We start from the raw sequence: 13,087 nt of genomic DNA on the forward strand, positions 1-13,087 counted from the left end.
AGGGTGCAGGAGGGCCTCCTGGGTGTGCAAAAACCCCGCGCCATCCTCTTGTTCTCAGAGGGGGAGCCTCCCAGGCAGTGAGGCCGGGCGGCTGGGAGGAGAGGGGCCGGCTCTGGAGGTCAGCGCTGTCCATACCCTTTCCTCCCAGGGTGCTTGCGCTGGACCCCGGTGCCCAGACCACAGTGCCCCAGCCCTGCCTCAGGACAGCACCGGCTTGAGGTCTGCAGCCTCTGATGACAACTGGGGGGACAGCATGAGGGGACAGGGCCCAGCCCCTAGCAGGAAGCAGTGGGGCCCAGAGGGAGGCTGGTTTTGAGCATAAGCCGTGTCGCCGTGGGAGGTAGTACCCTGGTACCCACAGTGACAGAGGCTCAGACAATATGGCCTGTCCCTGGGGCCCAGAGGCGGGCCCTGCTCACAGCTGCTCAGCCTGTCCTGACCGAGGCCACGGCCCCTCAGTCTGCCTCCGAGGGACATGCTGAGGCAGGTGTCCCCCGGGGAGGTTGAGTGTGGGCTGGGGTGGGAGCTGGGGCTTGGTCGAGGGGCCCTGGGTCCCCCTGGGTCCTGACCCTGGCGTGGCTCATCTATAGTCCGTGGTGAGGAGCTGGGCATCTAGGACTGGTCCCTGTGGCCTGTGGAGGGGGTGCTGATGGAGCCTCTGTGGAGGGGAGGACCGACAGATGGATGTGGGATGACCTGTGCCAGCCTGGGGGCTCTGTGCTCACTGTCCTGGTGAAGGCAGGGCGGCTGCTGGGCCTGGGCTCTGTGACTCACAGGCCTGGTCCCTCTGCCCCTGTGTGCACCCAAGCCTGTGGTTTCCTCCTCCCCAGGCCCAGCACAGCCCCTCTGGCTATGGATGTGCCTCCTCATTTAGAATCAGTCAGCCCCGGAGACCCCCTGAAGCACAGACCCCAGCGTGAGGGGCCCATCCCTCCAGGGCCAGAGGCTAGAGGTGAATGCCTCAGACTGAAAAGGGTGAGCTGCCAGGCCTGGGGTCAGAGGGTGGGCCCCCAGGCGGCAGGTGGTGCTGGGCCTGGTTGCTGCTATGAGGGGCATCACTGTGGTACCACCCGTAGTTATAGACACTGTCTGATGCCCCATGACAATAACCAGGGCCTGGCCCCTGCAGGCGGGGCTGGGGGGAGGAGCTTCCTCAGGACGGGGAGGGCCCAGGGGCCATTAGGGCTGTGGAGGAGGCTTGGATCTGCCCTGGGACCAGGATGCATGCCCGTTGCCGCGGTGGGTGCCTGGAGGCCGCAGTCTGCAGCCCTGGGTGGGCTGGGACGGGAGAGGACGTGCCCAGAACGCCTGGGCTGGTAAAGGTGGATGCAAGGACTGTGGACTCCTCGTTCATGGATGCCAGGACTGGGAGGCACTGGGGCAGGCTGGAGATGGAGGTGTGGGTCTGCTGCATTGCTGGGGCTCGAAACAGTTGCTCCAGGGTGGGAACAGCGGCATCGGGGGCCATGGGCTGGCCAGTGAGGAGCTGTCCGCTTGTGGGAGTCTGCGGTGGGCTGGCAGGGACCTGGGGCTCGGGTTCAGGTCTGAGGGGCACTGGATGGGGCCGGCAGTGGGGGAGGAAGGTAGTGGCTTCCAGACAGGCCCTGTGGAGGGGACAGTCCCCAACGCCACTGCCCTTTGCCTTTGCCTGCCCATCCGGGAGATTCGGGCTGGGCTTCGCTGCTGTAAGTCATGCAGTAGATGCGGTCCTACCCCAACCTCCCCCCCGCCCCACCCGCAGTTAAAATCCCTGCTGTCCTACAGCCAGTCTCCCAGGAAGGTCCACCCAGTGGGGGTGCCCCTGCTGGGAACAGAAGCCTGGACGTGGGCAGGGGCAGAGTGTGTTTAGGAAGGCCCAAGATGTGCAGGAGAGGGCCGGAGCTAGGGGGCCGCGTGGCTGGGAGTGGATGAGGCCCTGGACAGCGTCCTTCCCCAGGAGCCTGGCGGGTACGGAGGGGAGCACAGCTCTGGGCCCCTAGCAGGGCCTGGGCTGGGCTGGGTTAGGCTGGCTGCTCGGAGGGGCTTTCCCTGGAGGGCACTCACTGTGGGTGGGTTTCTAGCCTCCCGGCAACGACCAGAGCCCACACCGCCCGTCTCCTGGGGGACAGGCCCCAGGAGTCCCCGCTGGCCCATCCAGGATCAGGACCCATGTCCCTGAGGACGGCACGGGCTGTGAGGTGCCCCACTCCCTGAGAGCCTGTCCTGCCTCCAGCATCAGTGAGCTCCTACGCAGCCTAGTGTGGGCCTAGCTCCAGTGTCCACTCCTGCCAGCCCCGCAAGGGTCTCTGGGGGTCCTGCCCACTGGGAGTTTGCCCAGGGTAGACTCTGTCCTTCCTGCTCGGTTCCGCCGTGGTGTTGAGAGCAGGTCTGTTTCTGCCAGTGGGGATTGTGCGGCCACCTCAGAGCCCTTTGAAGCCCCCAGCTGCGGGTGGATGTTGTGCCTGGACACAAGCCCACAGGCCGAGCTGGCTGCCGGTGGCCTAGGGTCCCGCTCTGGCCTCAGGAGCCGGGCTGGAGGGCGCTGCCGCTCTGGCTGGTTTTTGCTGCTGGGTCTGTCACCGTGGGCATAGTCGCTATCGTAGTAACACAGTGGAAAGTTCCCCGTCAAAAAGCCCCCGAGCGCGGCGGAGGGGCCCCTTCCCTGCCAGAGCCCTAGGCGCCCAGCCGGGCATGTCTGCACAGGTGTCCAGAGCTGCCCCACGTGGTGGGCAGCTGGCGTGGTCCGGCTGCCCTGTCTCCCCAGGGACACCTGCTACAGGGGCGGGTGGAGACTGAGCTTCCACGGGCGTGGGCACAGGGGGTGTGGGTGGTGGCCCGGGGTCTCACATGCTCTCGGGGTGTGTGCCCACATCTGTGGCCCAGGCCACGGGGAGAGTGTCCACTTCGGGGATACTGTGTCTGCAGCGTGTCTCCAGGGTCGCTGGGGGCCTCCTGGTGAGGCCAGGTTTGGACGAGGCCAAGGGGACCACAGAGCATGGGATGGATGGACCAGCCAGACCGGTCGAGGGGCACGTGGGTCTATCCGTCCTCCCAGAAGAAACGTTTCCCAAATCAGGTTCAAACAGCCGTCCCTGAAGGGGGGGAGTCCCGCCCACCTTCCCGGGTCCCACGGGGCAGGCCCCCAGTCTGCTTGGGGAACAGGTGCTGTGGGGTGACGTGGGGTTGGGGTGATGTGGGGTGTGGTGGGGTTTAGGTGATGTGGGGTGTGGGGTGACGTGTCCGGGTAGCCCAGTGGCTATAGGGTGGGGCAGGGCCCGCTCACCAGGGCAACCCCTGTGCTGTCCCTGCCCAGACAGGCAGGTCTGGCTGAGGTTTGGGGTGGCTTCCGCTGGTGGGTTTCAGGGTCTGATGGAGTCAGCAGGCAGGGTCCTGGCGCGGCGTCCCGGAAGCCCTGTTCCTTCCGTTGTGCCTGCTGCGGGTGGGTTTGGGTTACAGGCTGCACTGCCCTGGTGACACCATATGCATGGTGATGTGGCCCCACTCAAAATCCGGGGGAAGGCGTCCCTGCCGCGCTGAGAGCAGGGCCACAGCTGGGACCCCCCGGGATGGGGTTTTGGATGGGTGCTGTAATGCTGTGGTAGCACAGCTACTCCCGATACAGTAGTCACCACAGTGACACAGACCCGCCTCCAATCCTTCTTCCCAGGGGGGCTGCGGGGCTGGAGGGGGAGGAGCCTGGGATGCCCAGGGCTGATCCGAGGGCGGAGGCGGAGCCCGGGGAGGCTCCTTGCCAGAACAGGGCACTAGGCGGCCGCCCATGCCACATGGTGGGGCGTTGTGAGGGGTCACTCTGGGGCCAGCAGGTGGTTCCCACCCGGGGAGGCTGGAGCGGACAGGGGTCAGTCCTGTTGCCGCTGAGCCTTGCACTCGGGGTCTGAGTTGTGCTCAGACCCGCGAGGGCGTCTGGCTCTGCCTCACCGGCCCCTCTCTGGCTGTCTCCCTTTGCCATCTGCCTGTGGACCCATCTACCTTAGAGCCACCTGGGATTGTGCCATTGTGGTGACGGGCCTCAGTGACCAGCCACTGCCGGAGCACCTGCTGTCCTCGGATGCAGTTTCAATTCCCCCTGGTTCTAGCAGGACCTGGGGCACATGCAGGTGAGGAAGTGCAGGTGTGGGGAGGCCCAGGTGCAGGGAGGCCCAGGTGCAGGGGAGGCCCAGGTACAGAGGCCCAGGGGAGGCCTAATCCTGGTTTAAGTCTTAGTTCAATGAGCTGGAAGGAATTTGCCCTCCTCGAGGGCCCTTCATGTTAGTATGAAAACCGGCCTGCGTTGCTCTTTTTGGGCTCTTTGGAGCATGATTCACTTACAGAGTCCAGGAGCAGGTCTGTGTGGCAGTGACCGCGTCTGTGGAAGTCTGAAGCCCCGTCCACGAAGCCATCCGGGCCGGGGATGTCGGGTCTCTGGACGGCTCCCACAGTGGTGTCCGCCTGCTGAGCCGTCTGGCTAAGCTTCGTTGCTAGGAAAGGAAACGTGACGCCTATTCTGTGCTAACAAGTGCATTCTGCTGGGTCGTCCCCAGCGTGAGCTGCTGCGATACCCTGAGTGGGCGAGTCCACACCCGCACCTGGAGCCTGCCCCACCCGAGCCACAGGAACAGCAGTCATTTGGGGGAGCAGGGGTGTGGACATGCCCTCAGCCGACCACTGAGCCTCCAGTGTCCCAGGTCCCCTCCTGGGGCCGGAGAGGGCAGGGCCGTGGCCCCAGGAGGCCTGGCAGCTTTGTGGGGGTGGGGTGCACATTTGTACAGCAGATGAAGGATGCTGGGGTGGGGCACGTGGTCGTGGGCTGAGTGCTCGCTGTGGCTGCGGGCTGCAACCTGGTGCCTGTCTTCACGTGGTCCTCAGCACCCACCCCGCGGGGCTGTTGTTATTACTGTTATGACTATGCCACTGTGCGGTGGGTGTGCTGAGGCCCAGGCCTCCACACATCTACCTCCCCCCCTGCTCCCTGCTGGTAGAGGTCGCTGGGATGAGAAGGAGGGGACGGAGCTGGGTGGCATCTGGCCAGATGCACGTGTTCAGGGGCCGTGTGGATGGTGCAGTTTGAGGTCCACCCTGGTCCATGAACCCTGGGCTGGTGTCCAGTGCCCATTGGTTCCCCACTGGGACCACCACGGGGTCTGGGAGAGCGGCCTCTCCCCTCATGTCCTCCAGGCCACTTCTGGAGCCACGGCAGACAGCGTCGTGGGATGGCAGCTCTCCCGGCATCCGAGTAGCCCCTCTGCCTGACATCTAGGCCCCAGGGTTAGGGTGGGCTTTCCTGTGGGGCTGTAGCCTGACGAGGGAGCCCCTGGCCGTCCCTGGCCCATGTCCAGCCACAGCAGCCACAGTGCTGGGCCCCAGAGACCAGGGTGCCCATACTTCTCCTAATTTTGAGGAGTGGTCTTGGGGGAGTGAGGGGGACAAAGTTGGGGAGCCCCTTCTGGAACGTTCCTCCTCCCCAGCTCCTCCCCCTCACCCCTGGGACTCTCACCTCTTGGAGCCATGGTGGTGTCGGGTAAGCATTTCTGGAAACTTCCATCTCTGAGCTTTAGAAACCATTTGTGGATTTTAAGGGCTTTGATCCCCAGGAAAGGTGGAGAAATGAGTCAGCCAGGCCAAGTGCTGAGGACAGACGAGCCTGCAGGCGCACAAGCCTCTCCTGCAGCCTCCTCGCTGTGAAACACGTGTTCTTGTGTGCAAGAACACATCTGACGACGGAGCAGGCACACGTGCCCTCTTCCACGGGCACACAGCCGTGTCCGTGGTGCTGTCCTCAAGAAGCGGCAGGACGTAGTCGGAAGGAGAAAGCGCGCATCCGTGCCTGGTCCGTGGGTCGCCCACAGGAAGCCTGCGCGCCCCAGACCTGCAAGGGTCCCAGCCTCCCTGGCTGCCGGTGGGCAGCCCTGTGGGGTGGAGGGTGGTTAGGGGCTTTGGCTGCATCCTGCGTCCCTGCGCTCAGGGGTCCTGGGCGCCCCTGTGGTTTCGTCCTGGTGGTCCATGTTCCGCTGTGTCCAGGAGCTCGGACTGGGGCTTCGAGGACATTCTGCAGCTGGGCCCTCCCAAAGAGCTGGCAGTGACCGGCGGCTGCTGAGGGGGCAAAGGTTAGGCTCGCTGCTGCTCTGCCCTCGGCAGAGACCAGTCAGACCCCTCCCCAGCAGAGCAGACTGCACTGGGCCTTGGCCTGAGGGGGGTGGGGGGTGGCTGCTGCCCCAGCTCCCTTCTAGGTGCGACAAACCGTCCGAGGCCTGTCTCTCTTGGGTCACATCACAACTTGCATGTGCTCTTCTGGCCTCCGTGTTCATGTGGGGGCTGGGGACGGTGCCGCTTGGTGCCAGCCTCCCTCAGGCAGTCCTTGAAGGGCCCCTCTGCCAAATACACGTGTCCTTTCCCAACTCCGGCCTCCCCGGGAGTGCTGGCCCCTCACCCTCGCCAGGCTAGGTGCTCAGGAGCACAGCCCGCGTCGCCGGCTCCGTGAGCACAGGCTCCAGGACGTGATGCAGGGCCCCCTGGTCTAGGGGAGCACTCACTCTGGTTCTCGTCGCTTCACCAGGGCGGACAAAACACTTTTTCCTGCACCTCCCTCCGCACCAGTTACAAGCCCCGTGCCTGCCAGTGGTTCAGGCCCAGAGCTCTTCGTCATCCCCAGCTGGGCAGGGGCCCAGGCGAGGCTCAGTGACAGATGCCTGCCTGCTGCTGGGAAGGACATGGCTTCCTCAGTGCCCCCAGGATGTCAGCTCGACTCTCTGGATCTTCGCTTTGCCCCAAGGGCGTGGTGGAAATGTGTCTAGTCCTGAGAGGGGGAGCCCAGCCCCGAGAGGGGTGCTCTGATCCCAGGAAGCAGTGTCTGGCCCAGAGTAAAGGATCCAGAAGCATCCAGGGCCACACCCTGCACGTCGCTTGGCTGAGGGCCCCTCCTTGTGTCCTCAGAGCTGGAGGGGTGGTGTCCTCTCTCTCCTGTAAGGATGTTGTGATGACATTTAGGGCTTTGATAATAATCCAGGAGAGCCTCCCCATCTTGTGACCTTAACTAAATTCATCTGCACAGACCCCTTCTCCATATAAGGTGACAGTCACAAGCTCTGGGAATAAGGACCTGGATATTTTTGGGGGGCCACTTGTGAACCCTTCACTCCACCCACTCAATGGGCATTTATGGAACACTGACTGGAAGCCAGACCCGCCTTCTGGGACACGCCAGTGATTGGTGGATTCCAGAAGCTTCTGCTGCTTCAAGTTTAGAACTTGAGCCCCAGGACTCACCAGGTATCACTTGGTAGACGACAGGCAGGTGACAGCCTCTGTCCTGCTCAGGCTTGATCTGCCAGGGCATCACAGCCCAGGGACAGCCCAGGGCTGATACAGTTCCCGGCTGCCTCTATCTGACCCTGGGTGGGTTTGAGGGCCTCTCCATCCCTCTGGGCCCCAGGTCCTTCCACCCCAGGGTCCCGGCCCCAACCCAGCTGGTCACCTGGGGATTTGGATTTTGTGTCACCCCCTGGCTTGGGTCACCTGGTCCACCTGGCCTTCACACATCTCCTCCACCTGGGACAGAGGCACCCTCACCCTTCCTCTCTGAGCTGTCAGCCCACACAGCCTTCCCTGGGCTGTGATGCTAAGCCCCCCATGTCCAGGCCTGTGCAGGGAACTTTGCTGTCAGTGGGTCTAGGGACGTGCCCCGTGGGGCTGCAGGTGGCAGTGAGGACAAGGTGGGAGGCAGTGGGTGCAGGTGCCTGTGGGTCTGTGGCCGCCCTCTGCACCTGCATCCACTCCCCTGTCACCTCCATTTTTAGGGGGACAGGCAATGCAGGTGAGTGCTTGGAGCTTGGCTTTCCCTAAAGCCAAGCCCTAAGTTACACACCAGAATCTTCCGCACCACTGTGTGTGACAGACCTCAGACACTGTGGCCTGGGTCCGTTGATGACAACTTTCTTGTTCTGACCCTGCTTAGCCCTTCAGCCTTGTGGGGTCCCAGCTTGTGGCTACCTGGGGTCAGTGGGCCTGGCCTCCCGGCTGCAGAGATGCCACTGACCACCTACACTTCCCCACAGTTAGCGAGCCCAGCCGCCCACCTGTCCCCACTCCGTGGGCACACCCACTTAGGTCATCCAGTAACTGGCATGGCTGCCATCACACCCTGTCAGGTGAGACCCTCACCAGCCCTCCCTGGGGCCTGGGAGACGCAGGTGTGGGCTGGCCTCCTACATTGAGCTCTGTTGAGCTCGGTGGTTTCTCGGGACTGGTATTCTCCCCGTAGACCCAGGCCTGCCCCGAGGTTGGGGTCCTGCAGACCCAGAGGGAGGACCCCTCACAGCACCCCCCCCCACCCCCAGACTGGGGCAGCTGCCTCCCTGGGCGAGGTCCCCAGCCTCAGACAGAGGACCCTGGGGAGCCCCGGGGGGACTGGTGCTGCAGGGGCGCCTTCTGGCCTTCCCCTGAGGAGTCCCTGGGGTCTCTAACATGGTGGGTCTTCAGGGAGCTGTGCCTGCCCAGCCTGCATGTCCTGACCACACTTCCCCGGTCCCTGGGCCACACCTTTTCTAAGGGACGGCCCCGCCCCAGCTCTGTGCCTGTGGTGGGTCACCAGTGTGAGGACCCTTGTCTTGTCCACCCCCCCAACAGGCCTGGGCAGCCCTGCTGGGGCACCTGGCCCCCGTCTTTCCTGTTGGGAGACAGAGATGCAGCAGAGAGAGACCATGGGTGGCTGCAGAGCTTATATTTTGGGGGCCCATGGCAGGGAGCCCATTAGGGGGCCCACAGGAGGGAGCTCGGGGGGGGGGCACAGGAGGGAGCTCACAGGGGGGCCCATAGGAGGGAGCCCACGGGGGGGGCCCACAGGAGGGACCCCACAGAGTAACCCACAGGAGGGAGCCCACAGGGTGGCCCACAGGAGGGGGCCCACAAGAGGGAACTCACAGGGGGGCCCACAGCAGGAGCCCATAGCGGGGAGCCCACAGGGGGGCCCACAGGAGGGAGCCCATGGGGGGTCCCATAGGAGGGAGCTCACTGAGGGGCTCACAGGAGGGGATCCACGGGGGAGGGGCCCATAGCTGGGAGTCCATAGCGAGGAGCCCATGAGGGGGCCCATAGGAGGGAGATAAAAGGGGTACCCACAGCAGGAGCGCATAGCAGGGGGCCCACAGCGGGGAGCCCATGGTGGAGGGGCCCAAAGGAGGGAACTCACAGAGGGGGCTCACAGTGGGGGCCCACAGCAGGGGGCCTATAGCAGGAGCCCACAATGGGGACCCCACAGTAGGGTGTAGACGGCTTGTTGCCCAGAGCACCTTGGCATGTATGAATGTGTGCATGAGTGCGTGCATGCCGTTCCAGCTCACAGTGAGTGAGCGGCTCCCTGGTGGCTTCTCGGCATCACAGGCCCAGGGGTATGTCTGTTGGCTCCACAGTCAGCTTCAGCCACCCCCTTGCTGCCTGGGGGCCAGGACTCCAAGAGCATCCTGGCTGCAGGGCTCCCGACCCAGGGCCTCTTCTGAGCCCAGGCCCGTCACTCACGGCCATCCCATGTCGCTGTCCTGAGACCAGCAGCCAAGGTGCCTCGCTTCAATCCAGCTACTGAGCCTGGGAGAGCCCCCAGCTTTACAGATGTGCCGAGTACAGCGGCCCTGATACCGAGATGAAGGCCTTGGAGACCCAGGGCACTCAGCCTCGGGTGGAGGCTCAGGGACCTGGTTGTTTTGGCGGCGGTGGCTCCTGGGGGGTCTGCCTCACCAGCCGCAGGGGGTAGAGACACCTGGGTGGTCCTGCTCTGTGGAGAGGACCTGAGCCTGGAGGCCTCACCCTGTCCAGGGCCCTGGCTCCCCCACCTCCTGGCTGTCAGCCAAACTGCCCGCGGGATTTAGTTTATTTGCTGTTCCCTTGTGTGGCTGTTGAATCAGGAAGGAGAGAGGGGCCAGCAATGCACTGGCTCACAGACCCTCGGCCTCTGTCCCTGGGCAAATAAGTGCACAAAGGAACCTTGAGGAACCCTTAGCGCTTTGCCAAGTCCCTACGTGCAGGATTCCAGGCAGGCTTGCTTTTAGGAAACCTGCGTCTGTCACGTCCACATGGATGACGCTGGGGGAAAGAACATGTGACATGTTCAGAATACAGAGAAGCAGCCAAAGGCCTTAAATAACTTAATGAGGTTTCCTTGTAACACAAAAGCCAATCAGATTTTTAATTGAGAAGCGATGTGTTCTCTTTCGGACACACGAGTTTGCAGCCCATCGTTTGCTTACCTCCGTGTGCCATCGGAACCGTCTTTATTATCCTGTGAGCCGAAGCGGCACAAACGGGTTGTCAGAGCAGATGCTGGTCGGTTGCTGGGTCATGTGAGCTTCTGAGGTGAGTTTGCTTTTATTTCCAACATTATCTTGTTTGGGATATAGCTCACCCAGCTACTGTGAGCTTGGGAAGGACTGGGTGTCCCAGCCACACACGGGGCGGGGGTCCTGCTTAATGCTCCTCCCACACACGCACTTCTTTCTTTAAAATATTTTTTAAATTTAAAGTTTATTTATTTTTTTTTTGAGAGGGAGAGAGAGAGAGACACATGAGAGAGAGCATGGGAGGGGCCGAGAGACAGGGAGACGGAGAATCCCAAGTAGGCTCCACTCTGTCAGCACAGAGCACAATGTGGAACTCGAACTCACAACCATGAGATCATGACCTAAGCCGAGATCGAGTCAGATGCTTAACCCACTGAGACCCCCAGGGGCCCCCCACATGCTCACTTCTTTGGGGTTTATGTCCTCCAATAATGCCAGAAAGACTCGTGGGGAAGAAATAGCTGGGGTCAGAGGCTGTGGCCAGCCTGGTGGTGCTCATGGGCTGGTTTGCGTCTCTACACACTGCTCTATGCATTGACACAGTCACACACAGCATGCATGTGCCACACTGGGTATTTTTGTGCATAAACGGGACACACACACACACACGTATGTGTGACTTGTTTTTCCCATGTAGGAGCGTCCCTTAGAGCTCCTTCAGTGCGGTGTCCCTGTGAGCAACAGCACATCTCTCTAACCTGTTCCTTTGAATGGTCCGTGCTATCAGGCTGGGTGTGGCATCATTATTACTTGGACCATACGCACTGTTTTCATTTTCCGGCTGCTCTTGTGTATTTTACCATCCGTAGGACGTATTTGTATTACACTGAATATACAGGTTACCGAAACAGGATTGTCTGCCTCTGTGGTAGGAAGTTTTCCCACTGAGGATGATGAGGTGGTCCCTATTCATGCTTTCTGTGCCCCTGATCTACTGAACCCTTGCTGATCTCCCAGGACCTGTGAGAGACTGGGCCCCCAGACCCACAGCCTGGCATCAGAAGGCAGCACAGCTAGGCTCTTTCCTCCCCCGTATATCAGCACCAGAGGGAAGACTCCTGGAAAAGAGGGTGAGTGGGACAGGAGCTGGGAATGGGGCCCCACAAGCAATTAGGGGCCAGGCTGAGACACTCCATTTCCCCAGAGACGACCAGGGCTGGTGGGGGGAGCTGGTGGGGGCTCACTCTCATAGCAGCCTGTCTGGAGACCCTTGTTGTCTCCAGGGGTTCAAGAGCTCAAAGCTGGCAGGGCAGCCGGGACACCATCCCGGGGGACCCCACCCCAGCCTGCCTCCCACCCTCCAGGCAACACCTGTCACAATAGGCATGCCACAGTGGCAGGGATGCAAACGCGCCAGTGGAACAGACGCCCCGCCTGAGCAGTACATGGTCCACAGGTCCACAGCCTGCAAAAGTACCCCAGGCCTGACACTCAACTAGAGATGTAGTGGATGAAACCTCCAGGATGCAGTAAAACAGTGCCCATCATTCCAGCAATCAAGACAATCTAACTTGAGGAAAAAAACAGTCAAATGACAGCAACAGTCAGGTGAATTCCATGTTGCAATTATATGGCGATGTTTTAGAGCCGGAGAGCCAACTGGTGGTCGCCAGAGTGGAGGTGGTGGTGGTGGTGGGGTGGGGGGAGGCGGGGACAGGTGACAGGGATGGAGCGGGGTGGTGTAGGGAGGTGCCGAACCACTGCGCTCACTCCCGAAACTAATGGGACACTGTACGTTAACTACACTTCAGTAAAACACACACACGAGGTGCCTCAAAAATTAATCACAAATTTTATTGAAGCAAATGAAAAACTCAGAAAATGGAAGCAAAGAAGTAGAATCTATAAAAAAGAATCAGAACTTCCAGAACAGGAAAACACAGTCTGTGCCGGGCGGACACTAGAGCAGAGACGCAGTGCCCAGTCGGCGGACTTGGGGATGCGACAGTAGAAACGACAGAGAGGAACAGACTTCCCAGAGCAGCCTGGTGGGGACCTGAGGCAAGAACAGAGGTGTCACCCGGTAGCACTGGAGCCCCAGAAGGAGGGAAGGCAGTGGGCGGAAGACTGAGGAAATAATGACTGAGAAGTTAACACATTTGGTGAAGGATACAAACTTCCAAAAAGCAAAACCGGATAAGCTCGAAGAAATCACGACAAGACGTTTCACAACGAAGCCTTTGCAAACCAGAGTCCAAGGAGTGGTCTCGGAAGCAGCGAGAAAGAAAGGACATGTCACCTGGGGAGGGTTTCCCATCTGAGGCCGTGGGGGCCACGAAGAGGCTGCACAGGCTTCCCAAGTGCTGGACGTAGAAGGGCTGCTAGTTGTGGGCACCACATCCAGGGAACACGGCCTCTGGGAGCAGAGGGAAGTAGGCATGTGCACGTGTGAAAAGACACTACAGGAATTGCTTGCAGACGTTTCCGTGAGGACCGGCTTTGTGACGTGTTATGTAGCGTTCCTCAGACAGTTGGCAAATCAAAGGAGAAAGACTCAAGGGGCTTCATGGAGGAGCAGTGGTGAGACCGGGGGTGTCCACACAAGAGGCTTTCTTTTCCTCGAGTTTTACAAATCATATTTGACTATTGAAAGAGAAACCAAACGTTTAAGACAATGCTCTCCACGGGTGGGGAGGGTACAGGGACAGACGGAATGGGTGGTGACTGCTTGCTGGAGGATCTCCCAGTGTCTGTGATGATGTACCTGCTATGAAAAGTCCATGCAAAGACACACGTTTCGCTGTAAAGATTTGAAGGCACGTAAACCCAGATGGATCCTAAAA

At 61.1% G+C, this 13,087-nt stretch overlaps 2 long non-coding RNA genes across 2 annotated transcripts; both read left to right on the forward strand.

Moving 5' to 3' along the window:
- The first annotated feature begins 4,014 nt into the window (after positions 1-4,014).
- On the forward strand, positions 4,015-7,028 carry LOC121023333 (uncharacterized). The gene is made up of 2 exons (XR_005787348.1): positions 4,015-4,097; positions 6,533-7,028. It is a non-coding gene; the product is annotated as an uncharacterized LOC121023333 (long non-coding RNA).
- Positions 7,029-8,964: 1,936 nt separating this feature from the next.
- On the forward strand, positions 8,965-11,903 carry LOC121023332 (uncharacterized). Its single transcript, XR_005787347.1, has 3 exons — positions 8,965-10,320; positions 11,262-11,374; positions 11,609-11,903. It is a non-coding gene; the product is annotated as an uncharacterized LOC121023332 (long non-coding RNA).
- The last annotated feature ends 1,184 nt before the right edge of the window (positions 11,904-13,087 follow it).

This window comes from Herpailurus yagouaroundi, unplaced genomic scaffold (assembly GCF_014898765.1).
Source record: "Herpailurus yagouaroundi ecotype Mexico unplaced genomic scaffold, PumYag 552, whole genome shotgun sequence".
NCBI lineage: Eukaryota > Metazoa > Chordata > Mammalia > Carnivora > Felidae > Herpailurus > Herpailurus yagouaroundi.